Genomic DNA, 8,414 nt, shown 5'->3' with positions numbered 1-8,414 from the left:
GCGGATCCGGCCGTCTCGGCTCTCCTCTCCGCGAATCCGTCCGTCCCAGACCTTCTCGCTGCGGCTCCGGCCGTTCTGGCCCTCCTCTCGACGAATCCGTCCGCCCCGGAACTCCTGCCGCCGGGCCGCTGTTGCTCCCCTGCTCCGTTTCGGCTTCGCTCGAGGCTGGCCGCCGCTCGAGTTCTCCGCGCGGGGGCTGTTCCATCGGGCCTGCTCAGCTCGAGTTCTGCTTCGAGCGGGGCTGCTGCTCTGCTTCGAGCGGGGGGTCCCCAACCCGCCTGCTCTGCTTCGCGCGGGGGTCCCCAACCTGCCCGCTCTGCTCGAGCTCGAGCCGCTGACCCCGCTCGCCTCGATTGCCCGAGCGAGGGCGTGAGTGAGCGCCGAGCGCTCGTGTTTCTCTCGATCCCGATCCCGATTGGGTTTTCCTGTACACGTTGACTTCAAAAGAGAGAGAGAGAAGGCAGAAACAGCATAAAGGGATACCTCAGTATGTCATCTTCGGGCTATGTGGCTGTTCCTCGCTGCTCGGTGATCTTTGATGGCACCAACTATGATGAGTTCGCCGGTTTCATGCGTATTCATATGCGCGGTCTTCTGTTGTGGGGTGTTCTCTCTGACGAGGTACCCTGTCCGCCGTGCCCTGTTGCTCCGGTGGCGCCTGTTCCGCCAGTACCGCCGGTGATTGCTGCTGGTGCTTCTCAGGCTGATCGGGATGCAGCCAAGACTCTTGATGATGTTGCAGTTGATACTTATGATCAGCAGGTATCTGCCTATTCTGATGCTCTTTCTGTCTACCGGGATGATCTGTCTGCTTACACTTAGTGGTGCAATGATGATGCTCGAGCAGCTGCTGTTCTCACTGCGAGTGTTCTCCCTCAGTTTGCTTCGGAGTTCATGGGACTTGGCACAGTTGCAGCGATGTGGTCTTATCTGTGTCAGCGCTATCAGCCCTCTGGTGATGCTCTCTACCTATCTGTGGTGCGTCAGGAGCATGCACTTCAGCAAGGTGATTCTTCTGTTGATGAGTTCTATTCACAGTGCTCTGCCATCTGGCGCCAGCTTGACTCTCTTCGGACAGTTGTTTGTGGAACCTGTCATTGCTGTCAGACTACTCAGTCTGATCTGGAGTTTCAGCGGGTTCATGAGTTCTTATCTCGTCTCCGGTCTAAGTTTGAGCCTCGACGTGCTCACTTGCTTGCTCGTGGTCGTGTTCCTATCTCGGAGGTACTTGCCGAGCTTCGTGCTGAGGAGACTCGCCTTCGCTCTGCTGGGTTGCTTCTGATTCCGTCAGTGCTGGCCGCCCGAGCTCCTGTGACGTCTGCTCGCCTCACTGCTCCGCCGCTCCTGCCTACTCCTCCAGGGGGGGGGTCAACCGTCCTCCTTATGCTGAGAAGGGCACGTCGTGCCGTGACACCTTCTGTGGTTACTGCTCCCGGTCAGGTCACCCAGAGTCTGATTGTCGCCAGAAGAAGCGAGACCAGAGGCGCTCCCCTTCTAGTGGGACTCTTGTGTCTTCCTCGACTCCGTCCCTCACTGATCAGGACATTGTACGCCTCAAGCGTCTACTTGGTTCATCCAGCTCCTCGTCGACTGGTTCTGTTGCTGCAGTGACTGCATCCCCTTCATCACCATCGCGGCCACCTATACAGTCATGTACATCCTCGTGGGTTCTTGATTCTGGAGCTTCTTTTCATATGTCTCCTGATTCTTCCGCGCTGTCTTCTCTTCGACCTCTTGATGAGCCTGTTAATGTTCTTACCGCCGATGACACACCTCTCCCTGTTGCTAGTCGTGGTATTCTTTCCACTCCTTCCTTTTCGGTTCCGAGTGTTTCACATGTTCCTCGTCTTATCATGAATTTTTTTTTGCTGCCCAACTTACTGATTCTGGTTGTCGTGTCATTCTTGATACCGACTCTTGCTCTATTCAGGATCGTCGCACCAAGGCTTTGGTTGGTGCTGGCCCTCGGCGCCGTGAGTCAGAGGGTCTTTGGGAGGCCGACTGGCTTTGTGCTCCTTCCGTTGCCACCACTTCTGCCAGCTCCCATGCTCTTGCTGCCTCTTCGTCTGCATCCTTCCAACAGTGGCATCATCGCCTTGGTCACCTCTGTGGCTCTCGCTTGTCTTCTTTAGTCCGTCAGGGCCTCTTAGGGTCTGTATCTGGAGATGTTTCTTTACATTGTAATGGTTGCAAACTGGGCAAACAGACGCAGTTACCTTATCCCACCAGTGAGTCGGTATCTCGGCGTCATTTTGACTTAGTTCATTTTGATGTTTGGGGTCCTGCTCCCTTTGATTCGAAAGGTGGTCATCGCTACTATGTCCTGTTTATTGATGATTTCTCTCGCTACACTTGGCTCTACTTCATGAAATCTCGTGGTGAGGTTCTCTCTATATACAAACGATTTGCTGCCATGATTCACACCCAGTTTTTCATGCCCATTCGTACTTTTCGTGCTGACTCCGCTGGAGAGTTTATCTCCCAGCTGTTGCATGGTTTTCTCGCGGAACAGGGTACTCTTGCCCAGTTCTCTTGTCCTGGTGCTCATGCTCAGAATGGTGTTGCTGAACGTAAGCATCGTCATTTGCTTGAGACCGCTTGTGCGATGATGATTGCTGCTTCTCTTCCACCCCATTTTTGGGCTGAGACTGTTTCTGCATCCACCTATCTCATCAACATTCAGCCATCGACTGCCTTGCAGGGTGGTATTCCTCTGGAATGCCTCACTGGTTGCTTTCCTGACTACTCCGCTCTCCGTATGTTTGGCTGCGTATGCTATGTTCTTCTTGCCCCCCGAGAACGCACCAAACTGTCTGCTCAGTCGGTTGAGTGTATTTTTCTTGGTTACAGTGATGAGTACAAGGGCTATCGATGTTGGGATCCTGTGGGTCGTCGCCTGCGCATCTCGCGTGATGTGACTTTTGACGAGTCTTGTTCCTACTACCCACGTCCTTCTTCCTCGAGTTTCTCTGTGGATGATCTCTCTTTCCTTCTCCTTCCCGATACACCTTGCTATGTGCCTTCTGTGTCATCTCTTCCTCCACCATTCCTCATTCCTTCTCCTTCACCACCGACCCCACCTTCTCCATCCTTCTCATCCACCTTCTCGCCATCATCCCCAGTTTGTCGCCCTCTCTCATCGTCCCCTCTCCACTATACTCGTCGCCCTCGTCCTGAAGATGCCTCCTCTGACGTGTCTTCCACCTCTGGTGCACCTCTTCTCACGCCTCCCCCGGTTCACAATCTCCGGGCTCGGCCTCGCCCCCCGCCTGATCGCTACTCTCCTGATCGGTATGGTCTCTCTGTCATTGCTGAGCCCACTTCCTATCGGACTGCCATGACTCAACCTGAATGGCAGCTTGCGATGGCCGAAGAACTTGCTGCCCTTGAGCGCTCTGGCACATGGGAGCAGGTTTCCCTCCCTTCTGGTGTTCGTCCCATCACCTGCAAGTGGGTCTACAAGGTTAAGACTCGCTCCGATGGTTCTCTTGAGCGCTACAAAGCTCGTCTTGTGGCTCGTGGTTTTCAGCAGGAATAGGGACGCGACTATGATGAGACATTCACTCCTGTGGCTCACATGACCACTGTCCGCACTCTCCCTGCTGTGGCTTCTGTTCGTCAGTGGTCTATCTCTCAACTTGATGTCCAGAACGCTTTTCTCAATGGCGAGCTGCGTGAGGAGGTTTACATGCAGCCCCCACCGGGGTATTATGCTCCTGACGGTATGGTCTGTCGACTTCGGCGCTCCCTCTATGGTCTTAAACAGGACCCTCGTGCTTGGTTTGAGCGTTTTTCCTCTGTGGTGACTGTCGCTGGTTTCTTGCCAAGTGATCATGATCCCGCGTTGTTTGTTCACACGTCTCCTCGTGGTCGTACCCTTCTTCTTCTTTATGTTGATGACATGATCATCACTGGTGACGACTCTGACTACATTGCCTTTGTTAAGGCTCGCCTTCATGACCAGTTCCTCATGACTGATCTTGGTCCTCTTTGCTTTTTTCTTGGGATTGAGATCTCCTCGACCTCTAATGGCTTCTACATCTCTCAAGAGAAATATATTCAGGATCTTCTTGCTCGAGCTGCTCTCAGTGATGACCGCACTGTTGTGACTCCTATGGAGCTCAACGTTCAGCTTCGTGCCTCTGATGGTGACCCTCTTCCTAATCCCACTCGCTATCGTCACCTTGTTGGTAGCCTTGTCTATCTTGCTATTACACGTCCTGACATCTCCTATCTCGTTCACATCCTGAGTCAGTTTGTTTCAGCCCCCACCTCTGTCCATTATAGTCACCTTCTCCGTGTTCTACGATATCTTCGTGGCACGATCTCTCAACGTCTTTTCTTTCCCTGCTCCAGTTCTCTTGAGTTCCAGGCTTACTCTGATGCTACCTGGGCTAGTGATCCCTCTGATCGACGCTCACTGTCTGCTTACTGTGTCTTTCTTGATGGCTCTCTTATTGCCTGGAAGACCAAGAAACAGACTGCAGTTTTCCGCTCGAGTACAGAGGCTGAGCTGCGTGCCATGGCTATGTTGACAGCTGAGGTGATCTGGTTATGATGGTTACTTGAGGATTTTGGTGTGTCTGCTACTACCTCGACTCCCTTACTGTCAGACAGTACTGGTGCTATCAGTATTGCGCGTGACCCGGTGAAGCACGAGCTCACCAAGCACATCGGTGTGGATGCCCACTTTGTGCGTGCTGCTGTCCAGGATCAGACTCTCGCTCTTCACTACGTGCCCTCTGAGTTACAGTTGGCTGACTTCTTCACGAAGGCACAGACTCGAGCGCAGCATACCTTTTTCCTCCCCAAACTCAGTGTTGTTGATCCACCATGAGTTTGAGGGGGGGGGGGTGTTAGATGTGTATAGTCTCTTTTCGGTATATCCCCATTGTATAAGGGGTTTACTGCACTTTACCACACATGTATATGTATTGGCCTTTGGCCCTCAGTAAAGTCAGTTGCCATTCATCCGACAATACCTATACTATATATCACGGGCATTGATCTATATCATGTTAAATTTGAGTCTTTCATAGAAAAGCGATCTCAGTGGATTGGTATTTCCTTATCGTTCCAAGCGAGATCATTGTGTATCAGCATGCACATGTCTGGTCTCCCACATGAGTATTAGCAGAGAGGACAATCTTAAGCGCCTCTTGCACGACTCCCGCGCACAGGCGATTAGGGTTCCCCTGCCTTCATTGACGCCACCGCCGGTCTGCCTCGCCAAGGCTGGAGAAAAGAAGACGTTCAAGGTGTCAGCGAACTGCCAAGGCGTGGGTGCACCAGGAATCTTTGTGGAGGGAAGCTTGAGCTGGGCGTTGAAGAAGCGTGTTGTGCGCAGTCTCATTGTCGGGGGGCAACTACTATAGAATCTGAGCCTACTGTGAAAGAATAGAAAAAATGAGTTTGGACCATTGGATGGCATATTGATCGCTCAGATTCGGGTGGAGCAATCTCTGACTACAAGTTTGCAAATAGGTCCCTGCCTGAGAGTTAATTTGCTCCCATCGTCCTAATCATTCAGACCCAAACCCGATTCCCCGATGCACCGACACACGCACGATCTAAAATTCCTCCTCCTGCGGCGGCGGCGGCGGCCCAGATCCCTCAACCAAGAGCTGGGCGAGTACGACCAATGGAGGCGTGTTCCAGTGAGGAAGCACCTCAGAGCTGATCAGATCGGAGAGGAGCAGATCGGATGACTCCTGGCTGTTGTGTCGCCGCCCACCCGGTTATGCAGAGCAGATCCGAGCTCGCCGGCTACTAAGCTCCGCCCTACTTTGTGCTCGTCACTGGTCACTGCCTCCCCATCCGAGGTTCCAGGAGCGGTGGGTTCGTCGCTTCCTCCTTCACCTCGTCGGCTGCAAGCAGGTGATGCCATCTCCAGTTCTGTTTTCCTGTACTTTTCCATGCCACTGCTCATATGGGAAGATGCCATTTTATAACTTCAATTTGATGATGTATTGCTACTGTTCTTAGTGGTTTGGTAGTCTATTTTGAAAGTTCTGTTTCACCGGTAATTACTTAGATAACCAAGTTGGAAGGTTGCAGATGGGTAGATAAATCCTCGATTTTAGGACAACTCAATAAAAAACATAATTACTACCTGCGGTTGCTAAGTTTGTTGTCGCAATATGCAGCCATTGGTTGAAAACTTGATGGGACAGTAAGCTCATTTTTATTTTGAAGATGAAGATAGATTTTACCAGTTCATATAATAGATGGATTGTATTAAAATTTTCCAGTTCTAGGCACACCCTTCCGTCTCTAAATTTGATTTTTTATAAATGCAATCTTGTGGTGATATGGCTAGAATCAAGAGGAACACATAAGCTTAACATTTGCATGCTTCGGTAGCAAACTTTTCAAGAGAATAGTCAGTGTACTTAAACTCACAAATGCAAAGTATGCGCTCCTGTAAATAGGCGACAGCGACACCACTGTAACCTTTGTTGTACTTTGCGAGAAAAAGTTAGATGTATGGAACATCATGTACAATCACAACAATGCTTCCATTAGAAAAAGTACTATAGAAATCGGCAGATGTAGCATAGGCCCTGATTTTTTATGTATCAAAAGTGCAAAACCAATCTCCAGCAGTAGACCCTTTTCATAGAAACCTTGGTGGAACCCTACATATTGTCCATTCTTCTGGAGTTCATGAACACCAGGCACTGATGGGTGAAATTTGCTGGCAGTAATCATTGATGCAAAGCTTGTTGTATAACTTGCTGGACGTACCAGAAGAACAACCTTCCATATACGTTGAACAATTCTAGCTAGAAAGTGTTCCAGTTCCTCTGCAGAAATTAAAATCAAGACTTTAGTAAGACAATAAAGAAATTTCAATGCTGGAATACTGCAATGCGCACCATTTCAGGACTTGCTAGTAAGCATCTGTAATTGCAATTTCTTTAGGTGATAAATGCAAGTCATACCATCAGTTTTTAACCAATTTAAATAATGACAGTGCTGGATGCCAAGATAGATTTTCTCTGTACTGAAGTGCAATTAAAAAGAAAAGGCGCATATATCTTGTAGCTTTACTTCTATTTCGTTTGTTCTTTCTCCTAGGGAAAGTAATATGGTTCGTGCCCTTGTTTCTAATGCGGAAGGTACCCTAATTTCTGATTTCATTCATGCCATACTATCGGACGATGTAAGTTTATTCTCTAATCGATAATGTTGCCATGAAGGCTTTAGGCGCATTGCTTATTTTCTTAGCAGATACACTGAGATTAGTTCATTTCCTCCCTCTGATTTGTCATGCTGTGTTTGTGTTGTGTACCATGAAGATAGCAATGCAGTTCATTAGCAGATACAAATTGGGATTAGCAGCACAAGAAGCTCAATGAGCAAGAAGCACTCGGTGAGCATGAAGCACAAGATGCAAAGGCTGTAGCTTTTATGTGATGTACCACCAAGATAGTAATGCAGCTTTTAATGGCCATGCTTGTTGGGTTGTGATTATTTTAGTCTACTTAGTCTTGCCCGTGTTGTAACAAAAGTAATCCTCTCATGCTATGTAGCATTTGATATGTATGTATCTCTTCTGTTTGTGTCTTATATGAGATCGTCAGGTTTGAAATGTATGCTTAGGTATGCTTGAAGTGGGTGGTTAAATTTGTCATGTACTTTCTAGTCACCAATATGTCTGGATTTCTTGCATATTTACTGATGTAGCAGAAGCTACCAATTAAATCAAATCTACAAGAAGTTTCATGCCGTACATATGTGCAATTTTTTTAAAACCTAAGAGACGGATACTTGTATAGTTTTGTACAATGTCTTATTTATGACAGGCATAATTATTGATATCTGAGGGTGGTTATTGCAAAAGTCATCCTGTATATGTACCTAATAGTAGGGGGTTTTCTTAAAATGTGCATTGAGAACCCTCTGCCTCCATCTGTACCAATCATGCTGCATCCGATGGTCCAGATTTCTTTTTCTATGTTTTCACAGCAAGCTCAGATTCTATAGTAGTTGGCCCCTTCGTGTGACCTTTTGTCGAATAAGGAACAATGCAAACAAAACTGGCTGATTGGGACGTTAATTTGCTATATACTCCTGCTGCAGTATCAATCTCTTTTTTTTTGAAAAGGAGGAAGACCACCAACCTCTGCATCTGGACGATGTATATAACCACTTTATTAATTATTCACAAAGACCTTACAAAGTAGTACATCAGTAAGTCTGAAGCCACCATCTTGGCAACATCTGTTGCTACTTCTATCCACTTGATGAAGGGGTGCAGATAGTCCGAGCCTAATACCAAATAGACCTCGCACCTAAGACTAACATCTAAAACCGGAGGCCCAGCCAAGCCATATACCTGGTCTGGGGCACACACTAGTCCGGCTCACTCTCAGAGGACACCGCCGCCGTCTTCCACCGATCCACCTTCA

At 48.8% G+C, this 8,414-nt stretch overlaps 1 long non-coding RNA gene across 1 annotated transcript; it reads left to right on the top strand.

Annotated features, from left to right (window-relative positions):
* The first annotated feature begins 5,517 nt into the window (after positions 1-5,517).
* Positions 5,518-7,636, top strand: LOC125540949. The gene is made up of 2 exons (XR_007297415.1): positions 5,518-5,877; positions 7,302-7,636. It is a non-coding gene; the product is annotated as an uncharacterized LOC125540949 (long non-coding RNA).
* The last annotated feature ends 778 nt before the right edge of the window (positions 7,637-8,414 follow it).

Source organism: Triticum urartu, chromosome 2, assembly GCF_003073215.2.
Source record: "Triticum urartu cultivar G1812 chromosome 2, Tu2.1, whole genome shotgun sequence".
In the NCBI taxonomy this organism is placed as follows: domain Eukaryota; kingdom Viridiplantae; phylum Streptophyta; class Magnoliopsida; order Poales; family Poaceae; genus Triticum; species Triticum urartu.
Note: the sequence above shows the minus strand (reverse complement) of the source record. Positions and strands in the feature narration are given on the sequence as shown.